The sequence below is a fragment of the Schistocerca americana genome, chromosome 9, assembly GCF_021461395.2.
Source record: "Schistocerca americana isolate TAMUIC-IGC-003095 chromosome 9, iqSchAmer2.1, whole genome shotgun sequence".
In the NCBI taxonomy this organism is placed as follows: Eukaryota; Metazoa; Arthropoda; class Insecta; order Orthoptera; family Acrididae; genus Schistocerca; species Schistocerca americana.
This window is the reverse complement of record NC_060127.1, coordinates 203,818,759-203,844,234: the sequence shown is the minus strand read 5'-3', so window position 1 is coordinate 203,844,234 and position 25,476 is coordinate 203,818,759. Positions and strand designations below refer to the sequence as shown.

The following is a 25,476-nucleotide window of genomic DNA, read 5'->3' as shown; positions in this document are numbered from 1 at the left end:
TAGCAAGTGTGGTGTCTGGCGGTCACACCACACGGAGTAGATCCCTCAGAGTGGTTGGTGGGTCACGTCGTCCATAAACAGCTCTTTTCAATCCATCCCAGGTATGTTCGATAGGGTCCAGGCCAGGAGAACATGCTGGCCACTCTAGTCGAGAGATGTCGTTATCTCGAAGGAAGTCATTCACAAGATGTGCACGATGGGGGCGCGAATTGTCGTCCATGAAGACGAATGCCTGGCCAATATGCTGCCGATATGGTTGCACTATCGGTCGGAGAATGGCTTTCACGTATCGTACAGCTATTACGGCGCCTTCCATGACCTCCAGCGGCGTACGTAGACCGTACATAATGCCACCCCAAAACAGCAGGTAACATCGACCTTGCTGCACTCGCTGGACAGTGTGTCTAAGGCGTTCAGCCTGACCGGGTTGCCACCAAACACCGTCTCCGACTATTGTCTCGTTGAAGGCATCTGCGACACTCATCGGTGAAGAGAACATGACCGGTCCATTCGGCATGTTGTTGAGCCCATCTGTACCGCTCTGCCTGGTGTCGTGGTTGCAAAGGTAGACCCCACCATGGACGTCGGGAATGAAGTTTCGCATCATGCAGCCTATTGCGCATAGTTTGAGTTGTAACACGACGACCTGTGGCTGCACGAAAAGCATTATTCAAAATGATGAAGTTGCTGTCAGGGTTCCTCCGACTCATAATCCGTAGGTAGCGCTCATCCACTGTAGTAGTAGCCCTTGAGCGGCCTGAGCGAGGCATGTCATCGACAGTTCCTGTCTCTCTGTATCTCCTCCATGTCTGAACAACATCGCTTTGGTTCACTCCAAGAAGCCTGGACACTTCCCTTGTTGAGAGCCCTTCCTGGCACAAAGTAACAATGCGGACGCGATCGAACCGCGGTATTGATGGTCTATGCATGGTTGAACTACAGACAACATGAGTCTTGTACTTCTTTCCTTGTGGAATGACTGGAACTGAATGGCTGTCGGACCCCCTCAGTCTAATAGGTGCTGCTCATGCATGCTTGTTTACATCTTTGGGCGGGTTTAGTGACATCTCTGAACAGTCAAAGGGACTGTGTCTGTGATACAATATCCACAGCCAACGTCCATCTTCAGGAGTTCTTTTCTTGATGTGCGTGTATCGCTAAAGAATACCAGCGCCATGACTCTTTCATACAGTAGGAGATTGAAAGAATTGTGATAAATAGTGATATGAATAGTAGTTACACTGATGAAGATAGTTATGAGGAGCCCAAGACAACCACAGCTAGGGAATTGGTTGATAGCTCGATCGCGGCAAGAGAGAAAACTGTGCCAGTTGCTTCTCAGTTATGAATTGTTGTAAAATGTGCGTACACACCACTTGATTTTATTTTTTAAATTGATTGATCTACATTCATTTTAAAATGAAAAGCTAAGTATTATAATGATTCGTACATTGACGAAACGTCTGGTCCCAGCCGGCCGATGTGGCCGAGCGGTTCTAGGCGCTTCAGTCTGGAACCGCGCGACCGCTGCTGTCGCAGGTTGAATCCTGCCTCAGGGATGGATGTGTGTGATTTCCTTAGGTTAGTTAGGTTTAAGTTGTTCTAAGTTCTAGGGGACTGATGACCTCAGATGTCAAGTCCCATAGTGGTCAGAGCCATTTTGAACCATTTCGTCTGGTCCCAGTAAAGTCGCGATAGGGAGTGTTCTGTCCCCACTCGTTCTCTGGCGTGCCCACGCATTTCAGTAAACGTATATGAGCGCGCTCACTTGTAAACCGCAATGAATCTTGCAATGGGTAATATACCGGGTGTTTCAAAATGAATATCGGAGTTTCAAGGCTTTTTGTCATTTATTACATTCAATTTACAATTATAAATAATACATCAAATTAAAGAGGAATTCAGTTTTGTTTGTGTACCTGTGCGCATGTCCATGAATTTTTCCCCATGAACTCCGCTAGAAAGCGCTAGTAGCAAAGTTTTACAGTTAGCAAGGACTGAATCGGTTATTACAGTTCAACATGGGTTCCGTATTAAGTTCCATTGTAATCCTCCATGTGACAATAACATTCGCGTATGGTATCATAAGTTTGAGGACGCCGGCTGTCTTTGCAAAGCGGAGAGTATGGGACAACCAAGAGAGACTGAAGAACGTGTTGAACGAGTTAGAGAGTCTTTCACACGTAGTCCCAATGTAACGGTACCACCGACCATCTTAAACGCCAATCGATGCTCACGTTATACCTCTGCGAGGAATTTTTGAAAGTTGTGACCGTGAGATAACCTAATGGAAAGAGAACATCAGACTGGGATTCGTTTCGCAAACACTTCAGCTGAGTATAAACAATAGTAAACTGTGGGTCAGGAAGAGACGTTCTCCCAGCACAAGAGCAAGTTCTGTAGTCAACTGGTACCAACTGACAGAATCAAATACTCGAAAGATCTCACATAATCCAAAACACACCGTACCACAAAACGTGTTTCAGCCGACAGATTTAACTCACTGAGAGTTTCAACAAAAATGGCGGTGTTTTCCAGGTGAGCTGTAGTTGGTACTGCAGTTCAGAATTTCCCTTCGTTGTGGACTGCAAATGGACGGGTCGTAAAGAAGTTGAAACACTCCCAAATAAAGGATATGCTTCATGGCAGCTGGCAGCTGCATGTAGTCCACCTAAGGTTTACGACAAGCGCACTGAGAAAATTTTGCAAGAGAATTCTATGTAAGAAAATGTCCGTAAGCTCCCTTGTAAGACCGTCTCATACTACTTCCACTATCGTAGCTTCGTCCGCTACATTCGCTGATAGGAACTGAGCGTTCCACAAATGTTGATCGAATTAAATCTGCAATAGCAACTCCTGTTTACTGATTGGAATCTGCGAATTCCAAAAGCCGTCCATTCATTTCATGTTTACCAGTTTTCTTATTGTAGTAAATATGACCAACGATGGATCTTGTTTGTCCAAAATGATTCCAGTCAGGACTTGCATCGACAATAATTGCATAATACTACTCATTTGCTCTTTGTTCCAAGACGGCGCTCCTAACAAGATGGGCACAGCCAGAAATGAATTCACTCTGAGTATCACTTTATAGATAATGAACTTTTACGCGTTTTCCAGCTTCTTGTCCGTATCTGACCATGCTGGTGTGTTATACAAGAACTGGAACATAGTGGCTCAAGAGCTGTAATATTCCGAGGAAATTTCCATTATTTGGGTGTCCATTTTCTGAGACGAACCTGTGAAGACCAAGCCTCTTTGACCAAGAAATAATATTACGTCAAGTAACATGAGAGTTCGCTTGTTAAGTGGGCTGCTCTATGGATAAAGGAAAGAAAAGTATTACCTCTTCACTTCCGAGCATCTGAATAGCCAAAGTGCCTCTTCATCTCATTTCATTTCTTCACTTTTACAACTCTTCCAGGACAACTACATACTAATAGATACATTTTATTTTGTGTTTACTCTTAAATATAAAATATTTTCTTTATATTTCATATAAAACTACCTTGTGATGGAATCAGAAGTGCTTTGTTATTTAATGTTTTTGACAATCCCTCAAAATTATAACGACGTTTAAAAGCTGTTGCCGTTTTGCAGAAATGTTTTGGTAGAGCTCCCAACAACATTTAAAGAAAACGCATATTCAACTCCATCATAAAGTACACAATGTCTAAAGAAAGTACTAAGCATTCAGTATTACGACCTCCCTCCTTTTTTTCCAGCCTCAGTTGATATAAGTTGTATCATCAACGGTTTCTTCTCATTACCGAGTAATCATCAGATGATCTCGTGAGCTGAACGGGTCAGGAGAGGCAGTCGCAATGTAAATATTCTGAACTCTGACAATTTTAACTGAAGGCTACAGTTGACTAGTAATGGTGTAAAGTTGGTAACTCTTAAATAGCAAATATAAAATTAATAATTTTCACAGTATCGAACTCATTGTAAGAGAAAGCTTTCTCAGAGTAAAAACGGGTAAGAAGTTATTTAACTAGTGGTGTAGATAAGTTAGATTTACAATAGAAGCAGGATAGATGAGGGGATATGCGGGTAGCAAACTAGTAGCTGGCGGTCGCAAGTGTACACCAAACAGCCAGTAAACAGACGCGGCTACCATAAAAGTGGGAGTCGTCAGAAAGAGGAACCACAACAAACGAAAAGGCAAAAAAATTATAAAAGAGATCAGATTAGAAAATACTTCGGAAAAACCTTGTTACGGAAATCGCCTTGTTCGTTTAGTAACTGATCCCGGTATACATTCAAAATAGAAAAAAATTTAGGCTTTCTGTGTCCAAATAGCGTCCCTTACGAATACAATGACTTGCATCAACATGTTGATCTATGCGTCCTACATTATGTCTGCGGTTTTTCCCGCAAATGAGAACCAAAAGCTGTTTCATTATTATCTACGTTACAACGTTGCCTAACGTGGACATCAGAAGATCTGCCTTTTGGCCTCTGAAGAATTTCGAAGAGACAACACCTTCTACATTATATAGTTATACATACCTGACTTTGAGTATTAATTATGAACTATTGTTTCTTTATGTCATAGTTGATTGTCAGTACTGAAAACTGCTCTGGATTTCTTCTTAGGGAAAGAAAGACTAATCACATCAGTAGCTTTTCCTCTGGAAAGCCACAGAACTAATGTTTTTTTTTTGCGTTTATCATCTATACCGCTCGTCCATTTATTAATTAATTTCTTATGTAAGTGAATGACGTCCTCTGTTTGGTAACCGTCTGCTAAAGCTACTTTTACTATATCAAGCTGATGATTGTACTCGTCCTGATATAAGGGTAGACTGTGTATCACAGACTGGAGAAACGCCCACCCATATCGTGGGGGATGCGTTGACGTCTGATTAGTGATGTCGTCTGAACGGATCGGCTCCAGGTAGATAGCGAAATTGTGCTTAACAGATGGTTTGCATATGGAAAGCTCTAAGAAACTGATACTGTATTTCTAACGTGAATTCGGTTTTAGGGTGTAATGCATTCAACTTCTCAGTAGCTTCTGTTAATTCGTCTACAGTACCATCCCGCTATATGACTGTATCAGTACATATCTGTAATACCAGTCTAATTTTGTCTTAATCTCTGAGTATTGGCCGAAGAATCAGTTTTTCGAATCGTTCGTTAATGTTTTAGATATTATGCTCGAAAAACTGTTGTCCATTGTGAGACTCCCATTTCTTTGATAAACCTTATTTTTAAAGCATAAGTAACTGAATGTGAAGCTTAGCTCTTTCTTTCTTTCTTTCTCTCTCTCTCTCTCTCTCTCTCTCTATTAACTCAGTACTATCTCCTACGCTCATGGTGATATGTTTAACCAGATTGCGTCTAACAGTTGGCACGTTTGTAAATAAATTGATGGTATTGGGAGAAGCTTAAATGACTCCAGGCGGAATCTCGACTTTTTAATCTTGTCAGCGATAACCGTAGTATTTCTTATGAACAAGAGAAACAAAGTACTCTGGATCCTTGAGGTGCAAAGGGCCCTGGAACACAAAGGACTACAGGAAACGGAGATTTACAACAGGATGACTTTCAAATAAAAAATTCAGGCTGTCAGATTTCCAGGTCAGAATTAGACCCAGGACAAAACATCGTGGGCAGCAGAGCGAGGAAGATTCCAAAGTATGAGAATGAAAAAATATTAGAGGAGGATAAATACCAGAAGAAACCAAGATGACGAGCATTAACGTGATTCTGAGATGACCAAGACGAAAAAAAAAAAGAAGATATACTGTAGACTCAAGAAACAAGTACGAAGGCAAGATAATAAACTGAACCAGTAAATTTCGTGAGATGATTTGATATTGTTGTTAAATAAGCTAGTGGTATATAGAAATAAGTAACCCAGTACTTGTTTATACAAGAAAATTATGTTATGTTTTAAAATGTGGCCATTTATCGTGCCGGAATTTCAGCATGAACGTCGAAGATGATTATGCACGGTTAAAAACTGCCACAACTTAGACATACATTTTTTTGTATTTTATTATTTAGAAAAAAGTTAAGGATAGCTGTAGCTATCCAACAATCGGTTAGGATACCGGGGAACATTTGCTCTAAATTCTGCGCCAATTTATCCGTAGTAAAAATATTCTCCCCGGCCGGGAATCGAACCCGGGTCTCCCGCGTGACAGGCGGGGATACTAACCACTATACTACCGAGGACTGCGAAATTACGAATGTACGGCTATTAGAACACTCTGCTGATGCGTCACTTGTCCCACATTGTTGATGATGTCAGTCCAGCGGTTGCGGTTATCGGGGGCGTGGAATCTGCAACGTCACGCCATCACCTCTAGCAGGCAGTGAACTCCCCAAGTTCGTGGACGAATTTTTCGTTTTGTATCTGAGCCAACGATCAAAGTAAATTAGTGAATAAAGCAAAATAATATTTAATTATGTCTTTCATTTGTCATATACTTATAATGCTTTTGTATGAAGATCAAGTAAATATAATTATATTATGAATGCATGGTAAGGTACTGTAGAGATATTAACTTTGTAGTTTCACTTAGGCGTACGTCGCTGTTGAAGTTAATGTTAACGGAGGATAATCGTGTAAACTTTTCCATACTATTTCTCCGTCATTCTTGTTACAATTTTTTATTTATTGTATATGCTACCATATGTAAACGAGAAAGAGCAACAATAGCAACCAGTTACTCGATTCTATTTGTTTTGCCGCTTTCGCACCGTATTCAGAGGGTGTAAATATTACACATTTATTTTTCAAGTTTGTATGCTTCAGTTTTAAACCTCTTGCGATATTGCGGCTTTTGCCTACAGTGAAATAGATGCGTTAGTAGCAGATCTCAGCAAATTACATAATAATATTAAATTCGCGGGTGAGGATCTAATGAATATTGCATATGTTATCTACATCGTAAGATCTGTTTGGATTAGATTGGATGAGATCAGTACTTGTTCCATAGATCATGAATACGACACTTCGTAATGATGTGGAACGTGTCAGGTTAATAAAAGGTGTCTATACAAGATTTTACATTACACAAAATATTACATGACACTTAATACTTTTAATTTTTTTTGTTGAGGGGGGTGGGGGTGGTTAAATTACCCACTTACAATATCCAAAAATTCATCTAATGAGTAGAAGGAGTTGCCATTCAGAAATTCTTTTAATTTCCTTTTAAATGCTGTATGGCTATATGTCAGAATTTTGATGCCATTAGGTAAGTGACCAAAGACTTTTGTGGCAGCATAATTTACCCCTTTCTGAGCCAAAGTTAGATTTAACCATGAGTAGTGAAGATCATCCTTTTTCCTAGTGTTGTAGCCACGCAGACTGCTATTACTTTTGAATTCGTTCGGATTGTTAATAACAAATTTCGTAAGTGAATATATATATATTGTGAGGCTACAGTGAAAATCTCTAGCTCTTTAATCAAGTGTCTGCAGGATGATCTTGGACGAGCTCCAGCAATTATTCTGATTACACGCTTTTGTGCAATGAACACTCTTTTACTCAATGATGAGTTACCTCAGAATATGATGCCATACGAAAGCAGAGAATGAAAATAGGCGTGGTAAGCTAATTTACTGAGATGTGTATCGCCAAAATTTGTAATGACCCTAATAGCATACGTAGCTGAACTCAAACGTTTCTGCAGATCTTCAGTGTGTTTTTTCCAGTTCAACCTCTCATCAATGCATACACCTAGAAATTTTGAATATTCTACCTTAGCTACCGATTTCTGATCGAAGTCTATATTTATTAATGGTGTCACTCCATTTACTGTGTGGAACTGTATATACTGTGTTTTGTCGAAGTTTAATGAGAGCCCGTTTGCAGAGAACCACTTAATGATTTCCTGAAAAACATCGTTTACAATTTCACCAGTTAATTCTTGTCCGTTGGGTGTGATAGCTATACTTGTATCATCGGCAAAAAGTAGCAGCTTTACATTTTCGTGAATATAGAATGGCAAGTCATTAATATATATTAAGAACAGCAGAGGACCCAAGACTGAATCTTGCGGCACCCCATTCTTGATTGTTCCCCGGTTTGAGAAATCACCAATTTCTTGCTTATTAAGTGAACTATTTATTTCAACTTTCTGCACTCTTCCAGTTAGGTATGATTTAAACCATTTGAGCGCTGTCCCATTCATACTACAGTACTTGAGCTTATCTAAAAGTATTCAATGATTTACACGATCAAAAGCCTTTGAGAGATCACAAAAAGTCCCAACGGGTGACTTCCGGTTACTCAGAGCATTTCATATTTCATTAGTGAAAGTATATATAGCATTTTCCATTGAGAAACCTTTCTGGAAACCAAACTTACATTCTGTTAAAACTTTATTTTTACAAAGGCGTGAAGCTACTGTACAATACATTACTTTTTCAAGAATAAATAATGTTGTTGTTGTTGTTGTCCTCAATCCGAAGACTGGTTTGATGCAGCACTCAACACTACTCTGTCCCTTGCAAGCCTCTTCACTTCTGAATAACTACTGAAACCCACACCAACTTGAATTACTTACGGTACTCCTTTCTTGGTCTCTCTTTACGATTTTAGCCCCACTCGCTACCCACCAATATTAAATTTGTGATCTCTTGAAATCTCAGAATGTCTCGTATCAAACGATCCCTTCTTTTGGTCAAGTTGTGTTACAAATTTTCTGTTTCGCCAATTCTGTTCAGCATCTATTTAGTAAAGCGATCTACCCATCTAATCTTCAGCAGTGACCTGTAGCACCACATTTCAAAAACTTCTATTCTCTTCTTGTCGAAACTGTTTTACGTCCATGTTTAACATCCGCAGAAGCCAACGCTCCAAACAAATGTCTTCAGTAAAGACTTCCTAACAGCTAAATTTACATTATATGTTAACAGACTTCCTGCTGTTGCCAATCATTGCCATTCATTGCCTCAGCATCACAGTATCATATGTCCCACCTCACCTTTCCATTTGTATAATGTAGCCCTTCTGTACGTCGCTCCCACCTCTCATCTTTTCCTTCTTTGCGTACAACTGGTTTTCCGTCTGAGACCTGTTTCTCTTATATACATTACAGGTATTCGCAGTTGCGAATGTGGACAACCGCCAGCTGTAGAATGGAACGACGGCAGTGAAAATTTGTGCCGTACCGGGACTCGAACCCGAATTTCCCGCTTATCGCAAGGGGTCGCCTTACCATTTTTTTTTTTACTTTTCCATTTTTTTCTGACAAAAGAAATAAAACAAAATAATAATCATCCCTACGGGGCACCGCCATTTGTGTCCCTACCAAACAAAAATGAACTCTTTCCTCTTCAGGCATTGCCTTCCTAACAATACGTAACCACGCCCCATCTAAAATGTGAAGAAACTATACAATACGGGACTAACGTGTGTGCGCCAATCCACAAAAACACGATGAAAGGAAGAAGGGGGAGAGTATTTCCAATAGGGTGTGGAAGGAATTTTTTAAATTGTTTTTTTATTTTGTTTTATATTTATTTGTATAGATATCAATGTGCGAACAGTGATAGTTAATCAAGCCTGAAAAACTAAAACAGAATGAAGACACCATCGAAGATAGTAAACATAAATAACATGAGAATAAAGCTACAACATCGTAGTTGCGCTTCCCAGCGACTGCGCCCACTGATAAAGATAGTTCTGTGTATGATCGTTTGCAGCACATCTACCACTGCCTTGAGCATTCCAAATTCACGGCGGGTTGTGAAAGGCACTCCATAGATAGTTTGCGAATCATTGTCGATATCTGTTATGCCCGGCAATAGCATGATGTCTTTCCTGCAAATAGAGCCAGAATGCAAGTAAATTCTTGTGTCCGTCACGATAGAGGTAATGGACCGCTTGTCCACGTATCCAGGTGCCGGAGTTGGTCCGAGTCTTGGGGTAAAATGTCTCATCCGGAAACAATAACTTGCGTGCAGATATATGCTCCGGCGTAACTCGCAAGAGATAAGCCGGCATCTGCCGCACTAGGTGCCAAACCAGTTCCGCCTCTCCACAGCTGAGGCGGTGCTCGTCAGAATCTACTGTATTACAACCCACACAATTGGGAGATTCTGCCATGTGGATATTGTAGAGACGTTCTTGTGTCACCAACTTTCCATTAACGACTACGTACCATTGGGAAACAACATCGGAATCGAGCATGGCATCGTGTAGTCTTCCACACCACGCGCCACCGTACATCAGGATATTTTAGTTTGACCACATTTAGAGCATGTCGTGATATAGGCGTCGAGTTGTGGCCATTCGTGGTGTCGTGAGCGCTACACTGCAATAACTTTGTTCTAGATAGAAACGTCCTATATAAAAGAGGGGCGCTGGGATGTCCTGTAATGGCACGGGCGCTCTTAGTGAAGCAGGTCGTAGCGCCGTCAGAAGCAAGCTCGTGAGGCTTGTAGGACAACGGCGCAGCAGACATAAATGTGAGCTAACATAGAGGGCAATGGCCCTGTAATGGACCTTAACTAGGCCGAGACCACCTTTGTCCTTGGGGAGGGTAAGAGAGATGTATCTGATCTTCAGTAACATACCAGCGCTGACGAAGTATCCCAGCAGGCCGGTGTGGCCGTGCGGTTCTAGGCGCTTCAGTCTGGCACCGCGTGACCGCTACGGTCGCAGGTTCGAATCCTGCCTCGGGCATGGATGTGTGTGATGTCCTTAGGTTAGTTAGGTTTAAGTAGTTCTAAGTTCTAGGGGACTGATGACCTCAAATGTTAAGTCCCATAGTGCTCAGAGCCATTTGAACCATTTCGAAGTATCCCAGCGCTGCCATAATGCTACGCGCCAAGGGGTTCGGAATCCATTAGGCTATCCGCGCATGACTCACGGCCACACCCAAACTTCCATACGTGGTCAGCCATGTGTCTCGTGCATTCATATGTATTTTCCTCAAAAGGTGAGACATTTTACTTGAAAGTCGCAGACCCAGTGTCGGCGGATAAATACGATATTGCAGTCCCTGTGTGTTTCCGAATTACGATGCAAAGTTCCTTTGTACATGCATGGATGTCCAAAGGAACTTTGCATCGTAATTCAGAAACACACAGGGACTGCAATATCGTATCTACATCCCTTTTCCCCATAGGCCTCTTTAACTATCCTGTAGGCGATATCTTTCTGTGCCCTTATTATTATTATTTTCGATTATTCCCATTTAAGAGAGCGTTTGAACTTAAATTCCTTTATGATGATTGTTTACGTTTCTTCTGAGCCCAAATTTTCTTCATGTGTTCACTGTGTTGTTTCTTTCGCTCCGCTGTCCATTTGCATCCTGGTCTCTTCTGTGTTGTGGTGTCAGATTTATGTTTTTTGATGATGTTCCTGAATTCAGTTCTATTTTCTGCATCGTGTGCTGTTATGTGTGCTTGTCTGAGGTCCTCTTCAACTTCTTTTATCCATTTTGTTTTTCCCCTGCCTGAGTTGATGACTTTGAGAATTCGCTTTGAAATTCTGTTTTCATTCATCCTGTGGATCTGTCCATAGAACTGCATTCTTCTTTTCCTTATTGTATCATTAATCTTGTCTGTGTATTTATATAATTCTGATGTTGGTCTCTTCTTCCAGATTCCTTGCTCTTGTATCAGGCCAAAAATTTTCCTGAGAATTTTCCTTTCTTGTTTCTCTATTTCTTTGAATTTAGTTTGCCCACCTATTTGTGTTGTTTCAGATGCATACAGTGCCTCCGGCAGTACGACAGTGTTGTAGTGCCTCAATTTTGCGTTAATGGATATGGACTTTTCGTTATGCCGGCCGCGGTGGTCTAGCGGTTCTAGGCGCTCAGTCCGGAGCCGCGTGACTGCTACGGTCGCAGGTTCGAATCCTGCCTCGGGCATCGATGTGTGTGATGTCCTTAGGTTAGTTAGGTTTAAGTAGTTCTAAGTTCTAGGGGACTGATGACCATAGATGTTAAGTCCCATAGCGCTCAGAGCCATTTTGAACTTTTCGTTATAATCGTTCCACGTGAGTTTATATGCTTTCTGTAGTTTTTTTATTCTTTCCTCATTGGCCTTTAGGTTGATCCCTGATGGCTGGATGATTTCTCCCAGGTACTTAAATTGTGGTACTTGTACTATTTTCGCATGGGTTGTCACAATAGGCAATTTGTCTTGTGGCACTCTTTCTATGTACTGGGTTTTCTCATATGTGATTTGCAGGCCAGTTCTTTGTGCAATTTCGTGTAACTTCTCTATGACGTTAGTGACTTCTTTTCCATTATTTGTGAGGATTGCAAGGTCATCCGCAAAAGCTAAACACTTCACATTGAATCTATTATCTTTTCTAATGCCAATTTGGATTCCTTTGACTTCTTTTTCCCATGTCCTGATAATTTTTTCAAGAATGATATTAAAGAGTAATGGTGAAAGTCCGTCACCCTGTCGCACTCCAGTTTGGATTTCAAATGGTTCCGAGATATCCCCCATAAATTTAACCTTGGAGACTGTGTCAGTTAATGCTTGCCGAATGATTGCTCTTGTCTTTCTGTCAATGCTGAATTCTTCCAGCGTCTTACAGAGCGCTACTCTGTCTATTGAGTCGTGGGCCTTTTTAAAATCTACAAAAGCAACCACTGTGTTTCGGGTGTTTCTCATCTGGAGAATCATTTTCAGATTCCAGATCTGCTCTATGCATGATCGTCCCTTGCGAAAACCAGCCTGGTATTCTCCTATTTGTGGGTCAGCTTGTTCTTCTACTCTATTCATGAGAACTTTTGATAGGATTTTATATGTGACCGGTACGAGTGAGATACCCGTGTAATTATTTGGTTCAGTTTTGTCCCCTTTTTTGTGGAGTGGATGGATGAGTGCGCATTTCCATTCAGAAGGGATCAGTTCTGTTTCCCAAATGTTTAATATGATTTTGTGAATTTTTCCTGTTAATCTTTCATCATTTAGTTTCCATAGTTCTGCAATAATTCTCCTGGGGCTCTGTTGTTTTTCAGTGTCTTGATAATTTCTACTGTTTCGTTGATGGTTGGCGGTTTAGCGTCAGGATTTGGTGTAGACGTCTGGTAGTGAATATCCTCTGTAGGTCTTTCGCAGTTGAGAAGTTTGTTGAAATAGTCTGCGAGGATTTGGCAGTTATTCTTCGTGTTAGTTTCTAGTGAACCATCCGGTTTCTTGAAGCAAAGATTGGGTGGCTGGTATCCTGCAATACGTTCTTTAAACGTCTTATAAAAATTCCTGGTGTTGTTCTTCTTAAAGTCTTGTTCTATCTCATCTAGTCGCCGTTTGTCATAATTTCTTTTTTCCCTCCGAATAGTTTTCGATGTTTGTTTTCAGATTACTAGAAATTGTTGCCATTTTTCTGATGTTTTGTGACTGTTGAAGTTTTTCCAGGCATTGGTCCTTTCTTCTATTGCTTGGTCACATATTATATTCCACCACCTGTGTTTTCTCTTTCTCGGTGGTTGACCCAATTTCATCGTGGATTTGAGGACGTCCACGAGTTCTATGCAGTTTGTGGTGTTTTTCTGGCCAATTTCCTGTAAGATGTTTTCCTTGTTGAGTTTTATGTATTCGGGGTCTGGTCTCAGCACTTTGTTTAGTTGTGGCTTTTTTCTATTGGGTTGTAATCTGGTCTTTATCTGTAGAATATGGTGGTCTGATTAAAAAAATCCTCTTCTCGTTTTCACATTCAGAATTTCTGCTGTTTTACTCTTGGAGATGGCCACATGGTCTATCTGGAATTCACCCAATATAGTGTTGGGCGACTTCCAAGTATACAGTTTCTTGTTGGGTTTTTTGAATTGTGTTGACATAATTACGAGGCCGAAATTTTCGCAAAAGCTTATCAATCTTTCCCCATTCTTGTTAGTTCTCTTGTGAGCTGTATGGATTCCGATGATTTTCCTGTATTTTTTCTCTTTGCCTAATTGTGCGTTAAAGTCGCCTAACAAGATTATTAGATGGTGTTTGGCAATTTTGTTTGCCGTCTCTTCAAGGTCATTCCAGAGGTCATCCACTTTCTAGCGGTTCTTCTTGTTATAGTTATTTGTGGGTGCGTGTGCGTTGATCAAGGTATATGCTTTGTTGGCCGATTTTACGGAGAGCGTTGATATACGTTCTGAGGCAGACTGGAAGTCAATGACACAGTCGCTGATAGATTTGTGGACTGCAAATGCTGTACCAAACTGCGTGAGTCCTTTCTCATTAGTTTTAACTGCTGGTTTTCCTTTGTGGATCCTGTAGTTGTCTGTATCAAAATGGTTTTCGTCCGTAAATCGTGTTTCCTGGATTGCAAGGATTTTGATCTGGAATTTTTGCAGCACGTCTGTAAGTTGTTTGATCTTGCCCAGTTTGAAAAGAGTATTAGTATTAAGTGTACCGATGAAGTGTCTTCGTTTTGTGTGTAATAATTTGGACGTCGTCTGGTTCTCAACCTTAGGCGCAACATGATGCTCCTGGTCCCCCGGAATCCGATGACCAGGTAAAGCCAGCCTTGCGGCTGGTGCCCGGGGTAGTGGATTCATTCCTTGTGTTATCATCATGTTTGGTTTTCAAGTTGAAAACTAACTTGGTGGTGGTCCTTCCGAGGAAAGATCACGAGGAATAGGACTTGATTGTTGAGATCAAGAAGGTTGCTGCAGCCGCACCATCTAGGCGAACAGACGCTGACCCCTAACCGCTGGATACCAGGCAGACGTTAGTGGGTTTCGGTTGATAGTTTGGGTACACCCCGGGTATTTTGTTTCCCCGGTACCTTCCATATCTTGAGAGCATTCCCCTATCCGCCACCTGGGGAGGCGCCCGATGGGAGACTATCAACTCCACGCGGGTTTTCTGTGCCCTTATTATACATATTTTTTTCTATAGATATACATTTGTTCTCAAGCCATTCCTGCTTAGCCTATTTGTTAATCACGTTTTTGCGCTTTTCTGTTCTCTTTCTCCTGTTTCATCTGCTGCATTTTTATATTTTCTCCTTCTATAAATCAAATTCCGTGTCTCCTATGTTTTCAAAGGATTTCTAGTACGTTTTGTCTTTTTACCAATTCGAGCACCCTCTGCCTTCTCTATTTCATCTGTCAAAGCTACTCGTTTGTCTTTTACTTAGTCCGTTCTCCTGTTTCAGACGATCGTTGCCTAGTACTTCCTTCGAAACTCTCAATCCATGGTTCTTTCAACGTCCCAAAGCCCCATATCCTTAATTTCTTACTTTTTTCCAATTCTTTTGTTTTAATCTACATGTCGTAACCAGTAAATTGTGGTCAGAGTCCAAATGTGCCCCTGAGAATGTCATACAGTTCAAAATTTGATTCTAAAATGCGTCTTACCGTTATATATACAGCCTTCTCCCCCCCCCCCCCCCTCCATGATTCTTAAACTAAATGTTGACGATGATTAAAGTGTGTTCCGTGCAAAATTCTACCATGGGGCTTCCTGTTTCACGTCTTTCTGTCAATTCATATTTTTCCTCTTCTGTCCCTTCCTACCACAGAATTTCAATCATCCATCACAATAAAGTAAATTTTCCTCACCCTAAAGTATCAGAATAATTTCGTTTACCTGTCCATTGAATCTTTCAACCTCTTCATCGTATTCATAGTTGGGTGGCATATAAATTTTTACTACTGTAGTGGGTGCTGAATTCGTCTCTATCTTTGGTACTATAACACGTTCTCTACGCTGTTCATAGTAGTTTACCCGCATTCCTATTTTCCTATTCATTATTTGGCCTACTCCTGAATTAACTCAATTTAATTTTGCATTTATAACCCTGTACTCACTTGATCAAAAGTCCTGTTCATCTTGCCACCAAACTTCACTAATATCCGCTGTGTCTATCTTCAACCTATCGATTACCCTTTTTAAACTCTGTAACTTACCTACCTGATTGAGGGATCTAACATTCCATGCTCCTATCCGCAGAATTAAACCGTTTACGGAACCAATATGGTAAGTGCATGTTGACTAAAGTTACAAGACCAGGTCAGTCAATCATCCACACTGCTGTTCTGCTACCACTGAAAACGTTGCTGTGCCTCTTCGAGAACAACTTGTTTTGTCTGAACTCTCCACACGTACCTCTCCATTGTGGTTGCACCTGTGGTGTGGCTATCTATGTCGTGAAGCCACCCCACTTCAAGAATATCTGTGTTTCATGGAGCAGATTGTCACAGAAACCATAAAAATCAATTTAGTTTTTACAGAAAATCTACCACCATGGGTGTCAACACTGACAACTTACTGTGCCATCCCAGCCAATACTAAATAGCATATTTCAGAGACTCTATACACGGTATTCAAAATTTGCTATCAGTCCCAATGATCAACAGAATGAAATCGCTATAATTAAGACAGTTGCCTATAACAGTGCCTATGATAACCCTTCAAAAATTGACGAAGTCCATAACAGAGTAAAAGCAAAAACACAAATTTAAAGGTCAGTAATCTGCAAAACATTTATTCCAACAGAATTTAGTCTTCAACAGAAGCTAAACCAAAACATAATGTGATCCTATTCACAGGCCCTCTATCCAAGTAACAAGCAGAGTAAATTGAAGAAAAAGGAGAAAAATAAATCCGTGGTAAGTCTTTCCAATGCTCGTCACAGTCGCAGTAAATCAGGGATATACAAGCTCACATGAAATTCAAACCGAAAGTTCTACGCTGATCATACAAGTAGAAGTTGTGAGGCAAGACACAAAGTAGACCTGGTAACTTGAACAAATCTACATTTACAGCTCACATTTGCAGCTTGTCAAAAAAGGGAGCCACTATGAATCTTTCAGAAGAAACAGAGGTAAATACATCTTCATCGTGAAGGTCGCATATCCAGTTTCCTGGATTCTAGAGGCTAACGTTTTTCAACCTTTTCTATCCGTTTACAGCTTTTCCTCAAGGAGACAACTTGCGGCGGCGTCCTTAACTATCTTCTCCTTGGCCGTCCAACGTGTGTTTTAAGCAATGGGAGCACGTATAACCAAAATAAATTCAGCATGCAAACTAACTATCCACATCTACGATAAGAAAAATATTTCGATCATTCGATGATTGTAAAATTGAGACAGTTTTCGGCCCTGAAGTCTTGCACGCTGCAGGAAGCACGAAACTAATGAGAAGAGGGGTACATACATAGTACGGGGGACGTTCAATAAGTAATTCAACACTTTTTTCTCGGACAAGTTCGGTTTAAGAAACGCGGAATTTGTAGTGGGACATCGTGGAACATATCTGCTTCAGCTCGTATAGTTTCATGAAGTTGCTATTGGTATCCGGGCCGATCTGTTTATCGTGTGGCAATACGTACACAAAGATTAGAAAACTACTACACGTCAAAATTTTAGCACAGCTCTCCAGCATAACACAAATAACAACAACTATAGATGGATATCAAGATTCAAAATAGTTCAAATGGCTCTGAGCACTATGGGACTTAACTGCTGAGGTCATCAGTCCCCTAGAACTTAGAACTACTTAAACCTAACTAACCTAAGAACATGACACACATCCATGCCCGAGGCAGGATTCGAACCTGCGACCGTAGCGGTCGCGCGGTTCCAGACTGTAGCGCCTAGAACCGCTCGGCCACTCTGGCCGGCGCACATCAAAGTCTTTTATGTATTTCATAACATGACTCGTTGCTGTGAGGAAATCTTCGATAGGATTCTTGCAGGCACGTGCGGGGCATGTCGATACGACACTAGCAAATGTCTGTCGCTGCTCACCACAGTCACGGGATGATGAAGATTTGCCGCCACTTGTAGAGAGTGCCTCCATATCGTTCTTGGCCCGTTCGGATGCGGTTAAAGGTGGTCCAAATTATCCGAGACAGGTCGTATCCAAGGGGTTTCTTCTGGGTATAGGGCAGCTTCAGGCATTGTGGGGAACTGTTTTGTTTCCAGCAGCGTCTCCGTTCATCGATTTCATTGAATGCGGTTTCCCTGAGAGTCCTGGCTGTGACGAGAGAGGTACGTCTCGATCTTAATCTTTTTCGGTTCGTAGGGAATACGTCGTCCATTATTGGGAGGTCGTTGTTTTCAGCGATCTTCTGGTAGTCACACTGTAGCGCTCTCTTCTGTCTGGTATGTGCGAGCAGAGCGTATTGGCCCACTAACAATATGCAGGGCCTCGTTAAGCTGTACGTCTGTCTTTTTTACGTGTGGACTATTAAGCGAGACAGGTGCACAGTACTCTGCTGCTGAGCACACCGAACTGAGTGCTGATACCGGAGAGTGTCTGCTGGCGGTCCCCAACGTCAGCCGCGGAGTCTACGGACTGTTGTTTCTGGTTTTGAGCTCAGCAGACGTTCGTGTCAAGTGCTCCTTAAAAGAAGGTATCCTATTTAACGTGATCTCAGGGTATTTAGAGTGCATATTATGATGAAGTTCATCTCCTTCAAAATAGACATCGAGCGCTCTGTACTCCAATCTACTGGACATATAAAAAATTTTTGTTGGCAGTAGAGCCAACACCGTGTTACTAGAGGAGGCCGAAATGCACGCGTTTTAGCTCACGCAGGCTGGCGTGAGGAGGGAAGAACTATTCTGACGTGAGGTCTGGAACATGACAAGGAATTTGAATTCAGAAAGCGGACGTAATTAGTTTGATACTTAACTTTAATCCATTAATGATGAACGTCGCTCTTGACGGTACATGATTCACAATATTATCTGTTCAGAATACATTCATAGTAACTGAATGTGGCGCCTTGCTAGGTCGTAGCAAATGACATAGCTGAAGGCTATGCTAAATTGTCGTGTACAACTGGGGCGATTGCTAGGGAGTCTCTGTAGACTAGACCTGCCGTGTGGCGGTGCTCGGTCTGCAATCACTGATAGTGGCGACACGCGGGTCCGACGTACACTAACGGACCGCGGCCGATTTAAAGGCTACCACCTAGCAAGTGTGGTGTCTGGTGGTGACACCACAGAAAACATGCAACTTCTGATTTATTTAAGTTTGGTTGTAACCTCAGTTTACGGAAATTGTAGCCTAAGACGTCTAGATCTGAAGTTAGGGTTTCTTCAGTTGTTTCAAGGGTTCTGTGTTGGGTAGCTATTGCCCAGTCGTCTGTGTTGCCAAACTTTCTGGACTGTGTTGGGGGAATATCAGATATATATAGGTAGTCCATTATTCAATATTTTTGGGCAACTAGTGTCTTTTTCTGTAGTAACAGTAAATGTCCTTCCGGTTAACATGTTGTTAGTTTTGTTGTCCGTTTGCATGGGACAAGTTGCAATAATTTATAAAGCAGCCCATGCCTCCAAACTGTCTCATATGCTGCGGTTAGATTTGACCAGCGCAGCTCCGTCCTGGACGAAATCCAGCTTACTCAAGAGGAAGGTTCTGAAAGATTACTGGACTAATCCGATTGTGTGGAATTCTTTCAAGGAACTTATAAACAGTGCTCAGTAGTATAATTGGGCGGTAGTTCTCAAGCTGGTATGGTGTATTGCTGGGTTTGAGTATTGCCGTGATTTTTGATAGCTCCATCTTCTGTGGGACTGAACCACATATCATAATGTCGCAGAAGAAATCCGCCAGCCATCTTTTTGCGTACTTCACACTGCAGAAGAAATTATGGCACTTCCCGGTGCCTTTCCGGGTTTTAGAGTTTTAAGAGCAGCAGAAATTTCAAGTATAGAGAAAGTTCTTGAGAAGTCAGATTGTCCATTCGTGTTCTTTTTGAGGAATGCAAGTCTGCGTCTGATGGATCTTGTATGAGTTTTATCCCATGGTGCTCCTGATGTGAACAGCAGATGTGGTGCAACCCTGTTAGCTGATATGTGAGTGTTGTTCCTTACTTTGACTTTGTTTCGATCCAACTTCCTCGATAACTGAGTGACTCAACAGTCTCTGTCCATCTAATTCGTGCGGCTGTATTGAGGTTATGAAATATGTTATCCGCTATTACTGGCTGCCCGCTTTTTAGAAATTCACCATACTGTTCATCCCAGCCTGCAATATACTGCTTCCGGTACCCCTACGTATGCCTTTCTTTGCTGCACTTATCACACTTCCAACAAGCATCTTAAAGTTTTTTGCTATTGGCGGGATCCGACCAAGACAGATTTGTAGCAAATACATCCCACTTTGCTTTTCTGAAGTTCCATCTGGGTCGTGGAAAGGATGAAACGAGTGGTATATTTGTCCCTATTTCAATTAAGATTGTACAATGTTGGCTGTGTGGGAAGTCTTGCAATACCAACCGCGAACTTTGAAGAGGTCATTTATTTTCATTAGTTGTTACGAAGCATAGATCGGGAGAGCGACGGTTCAATCCCGCGTCCAGCCATCCTGATTTCCCATGCGTCATTTCCCTAAATCACTCCAGGCAAATCCCGGGATGTTTCCTTTGAAAGGGCACTGCCGACTTCATTCCCTCATCCGAAGAGACCGATGACCTCGCTGTCTTGGTCTCCTCCTCCAAACAACACAAACCCACAGATCGGGACTACGCTCCTGTCTCCAAGCTGCTGATAGGAACGTTTCTTTATCCTTTGCGTGAAACAGCAAATATAAGCTATTGTCTTCTGCCCAGTTTACGATGGCTTCGCCATTTTCATCACTTTCCCTATTCTTCCATTGGGTATGATAGCTGTTAAAAAGTCCGAGGTATTGTGGTACTGGGATGACCTGTGGAGGCCAAGAGAGAGCTAGGGGTTTGTATACGTTAATTACTGTTGGTTCTCCTATTTTTATTGTTCAAATGGTTCAAATGGCTCTGAGCACTATGGGACTCAACTGCTGAGGTCATTAGTCCCCTAGAACATAGAACTAGTTAAACCTAACTAACCTAAGGACATCACAAACATCCATGCCCGAGGCAGGATTCGAACCTGCGGCCGTAGCGGTCTTGCGGTTCCAGACTGCAGCGCCTTTAACCGCACGGCCACTTCGGCCGGCTATTTTTATTGTAACTTCATCGGCTATACATAGACTTCAAGTTGGCGTCTGTAAAGGAGCTGCGGTCCAAGCAGAGAGCTGTCATTGAGTTTCTTTTGGTGGAAAACCAGAGCATCGCAGATATTCATAGGCACTTGCAAAATGTCTACGGAGATCTAGCAGTGAACAAAGGCACGATGAGTCGGTGGGCGACGCGGCTGTCGTCATCGCAACGAGGTGACGCAAACCAGTCCGACCTACCACGTGCCGGAGGGCTGCGCAGAGCTGTGACAGCTGTAGCATAGGAACGTGCGGACACGCTCACCCTAAAATGGTTCAAATGGCTCTGAGCACTATGGGACTTAACTTCTGAGGTCATCAGTCCCCTAGAACTTAGAACTACTTAAACCTAACTAACCTAAGGACATCACACACATCCATGCCCGAGGCACGATTCGAACCTGCGACCGTAGCGGTCACGCGGTTCCAGACTGAAGAGTGCCTAGAACCGCTCGGCCACTCCGGCCTGTACACGCTCACTCTCATTCGAGGTGGTAGACGGGTCACAATCAACACCTCGCTGCTCAACTGGACGTCTCTGTTGGTAGTGCTAACACACTCGTCCACCAGTTGGGGTACTCCATGGTTCGTTCACGCTGGGTTCCAAATTACAGCTCGGATCTCTCACCTTCTGACTTCCATCTGTTTGGCCGCATGAACGATGCTCTCCGTGGGAAGCAATACATAGATGATGGGGAGGTTACTGATGCAGGAAGACGTTGGTTCCGAGTCGACCGGTATATGCGGGCATACAGACCCTCCTGGTATGGTGGCGTAAGACTGTCACTTAGTTCGGAATTTACATTGGAAAATAAAGTTTTGTAGCCAGAAGAGTGGGTAATTAGTGGTGTATTGGAATCCTGACTAAAACTAACCTGCTTTCACAAAAAAACTATGTTGCATTACTTACTGAACGCTCCTCATAGGAGGACGAGAGACACTCAGTTTAGAAGGCGAGCGAACCAAGCGCTGTATACACATATAAAGAGGATTTCGGGCATCATCAGGAAAAGGAGGATCTTGTCCTTCGGACACATACTTAGAATGGAGCACGGGGGAATAAAACGTCAGATAATAGAGTTTCTTGTGAACAAGAGAACCAAAAGTACGCTGAATCCAAGAGGTACAAAGGGATGTGGAAGAAATGGGAATGCTTAGATTTCCAGCTGGGTAACACTCAGTTGAAAACTTCGCCCTGTAACATTTTGCAGGACAGAATTACACCCAGCACGAAACGTCATGGACGTAAGAGATAAGGATGTTGTAACATATGAGAGTGAAAAAGCGTTGGACAATGACAAAGACCAGAAGAAATGAAGCTGATCCTAATTAACAAGGTCCACAAATGGTCAAACCGAAGAAAAGGAGAAGAAGAAGATTGAAGTAACGGGTCTTCCTTGTCTGTAAGGCCACCCATCATTCCAGATAAAGTACCTATACCACTGCTAGCTGAGAGTAAACTCCAGGCACTGCTTTGCTGTGACAAAACCCCTGCAGCATGCGCCTCATTTTAGGCTCTGGGCGGGAACACAAGTCATAACGTCTCGAGGGCACTGCTGACTTTTGCCTTCACACACACATGATTCGCTGATGGTACACCGTTACCAGTAGATTGTTTACCTTTACTGAACTTAACAACACATTTTGTTGTTCATGTCGCTTTATTTCTACCACAGTACATCTGATATTTTAGTACAGTTTGTTGTCTGCAAGGTTTTTTGTTTTATTTTGTTTACTTGCCCCCAAAGCCCTGCAGTACTTAAGAAACCACATTTCCCTCTGGAGCGTTATTGGACATATATATTTACTGATGAATTATTCTCGTGTTATCAGCCAAGTAGTGGCGTCGTGTTGTCGCAACGTTTCAATGAGTTTCGTACCAATCATCTTCGCCAGAAGATGCACATGTGGAGCGCGTGTTACCGCGGACTACCAGTACGGAGCCACACACAATTGATTTCATCAAAGTGTACTGGCCTGAAGATGGCGTCGACGCAACGTCGAAACTAGTAGCCAAGAAAATATAAATCTTAAGGACAGTTGGAGGAGTAGTCATTTTAATATAAATTAAACAAGCTGTGTCCCTCCTTCATCCAATTTAAATATGGACGTACGAAGAGGAAAAATATTTAGTTTCCTTCCCATCATCTAAAATATACTTCACCTTCGTTTCTACCACCTACATCTAAATCTAAATGATTACTCTGCTATTCATAATAAAGTGCCTGCCAGAGGGTTCAATGAACCACCTTCATGCTGTCTCTCTATCGTTCCACTCTCGAACGGCGCGCGGGAAAAACGAGCACTTAAATTTTTCTGTGCGAGCCCTGGTTTCTCGTATTCTATCGTGATGATCGTTTCTCCCTATGTAGGTGGGTGCCAGCAGAATGTGTTTGCAATCGGAGGAGAAAGCAGGTGATTGAAATTTCATGAGAAGATCCCGTCGCAACGAAAAACGCCTTTGTTTTAATGATTGCCACGCCAATTCACGTATCATGTCTGTGACACTATCTCCCCTATTTCGCGATAATACAAAACGAGCTGATCTTCTTTGTACTTTTTCGATGTCAGCCGTCAGTCCCACCTGATGCGGATCCCACACCGCACAGCAACACTCCAGAATAGCGCGGACATGCGTGGTGTAAGCAGTCTCTTTAGTAGACCTGTTGCACCTTCTAAGTGTTCTGCCAGTGAATCGCAGTCTTTCGTTTGCTATACCCACAATATTATCTATGTGATCGTTACAATTTAGGGTAATTGTAACTGTAATCCCTAAGTATTCTGTTGAATTTACACCCTTCAGATTTGTGTGACTTATAGCATAATCGAAATTTAGCAGATTTCTTTTAGTACTCCTGTGAATGACTTCATACTTTTCATTATTCACGGTCAAGTGCCACTTTTCGCATCATACAGATATCTTATCTAAATCATTTTGCAAGTCGTTTTGATCATCTGATGACTTTACAAGACGGTAAATCACAGCATCATCTGCAAGCAATCTAAGACGGCTACTCAGATTGTCTCCTATGTCGTTAATATAGATCACGGACAATAGAGGGCCTATAACACTTCCTTGGGGAACGCCGGATATTACTTCTGTTTTACTTGATGACTTTCCGTCTATTACTACGAACTGCGATCTTTCTGACAGAAAATCTCGAATCCAGTCGCACAGCTGAGGCGATACTCTGTAGGCACGCAGTTTGGTTAGAAGACGCTTGTGAGGAACGGTGTCGAAAACCTTCTGGACATGTAAAAGTATGGAATCAATTTGACATCGTCTATCGATAGCACTTATTGCTTCATGAGTATAAAGAGCTAGTAGTGTTTCAGAAGAACGACATTTTCCGAAAGCGTGCTGACTATGTGACAATCGTTTTCTTCGAGGTACTTCGTAATGTTCGAATACAATATACGTTCCAAAACCCTACTGCAAATCGACGTTAGTGATATGGGCCTGTAATTCAGCGGATTACTCCTACTTCCCTTTTTGGGTATTGGTGAGACTTGAGCAATTTTCTAGTCTTTAGGTACGGTAGTCTTTAGGTACGGATCTTTCTGTGAGCGAGCGGTTGTATATAATTGCTAAATATAGAACTATTGTATCAGTATACTCTGAAAGGAACCTGACTGGTATACAGTCTGGACCGGAGGCCGTGCCTTTATTAAGTGATTTAAGCTGTTTTGCTACATAGAGGAGATCTACTTCTATGTTTCTCATCCTGGCAGTTGTTCTTGTTTGGAATTCAGGAATATTTACTTCGTCTTCTTTGGTGAAGGAGTTTCAGAAAACCGTGTTTAATAACTCTGTTTTACTGGCACTGTCATCAATGACTTCACCGTTGTTACCGCGTAGTGAAGGTATTGACTGCGTCTTTGCCACTGGTGTGCTTTATGTATGACCAGAATCTCTTTGGGATTTCCGTCAGATTCCGAGACAGTATTTCGTTGTGGAAATTATGAAAAGCATCTCACATTGAAGTACGCGCTATCATTCGAACCTCTGCAAAACCTTGCCAATCTTGGGGATTTTGCATTCTCTTAGATTTCGCATGCTTTTTTCGTTGCTTCTGCAACAGCGATTTGACTGGTTTTGTGTACCGTGGGAGATCAGTACCATCATTTAGTAATTTATGTGGTATATACCTCTCAGTTGACGTCGATACAATCTTTTTGATTCCCGGCGGGGTCAGGGATTTTCTCTGCCTCGTGATGACTGGGTGTTGTGTGATGTCCTTAGGCTGGTTAGGTTTAAGTAGTTCTAAGTTCTAGGGGACTGATGACCATAGATGTTAAGTCCCATAGTGCTCATAGCCATCTGAACCAATCTTTTTGAAATCCACATTTTTTCTACGCTTGCATGATCAGATCGGAAGGTGTGAAGACTGTCTCTTAAAACGGCGATAAGAGTATTTTTATCAGATTTTTTAAAAATAGATATACTTCTTTTTGATGGTTATAGGTGTTACGGTATTCAGACTAACAGCAACTGCCTTGTGGTCGCTAATCCCTGTATTCGTCACGTTACTCCCTATCTGTCCAGGATTATTTGTTGCTAAGAGGCCAAGTATGCTT

At 42.0% G+C, this 25,476-nt stretch overlaps 1 non-coding gene across 1 annotated transcript; it reads right to left on the bottom strand.

Annotated features, from left to right (window-relative positions):
• Positions 1-6,114: 6,114 nt before the first annotated feature.
• Trnad-guc lies at positions 6,115-6,186 on the bottom strand. The gene has a single exon. It is a non-coding gene; the product is annotated as a tRNA-Asp (tRNA).
• Between the last annotated feature and the right edge of the window lie 19,290 nt (positions 6,187-25,476).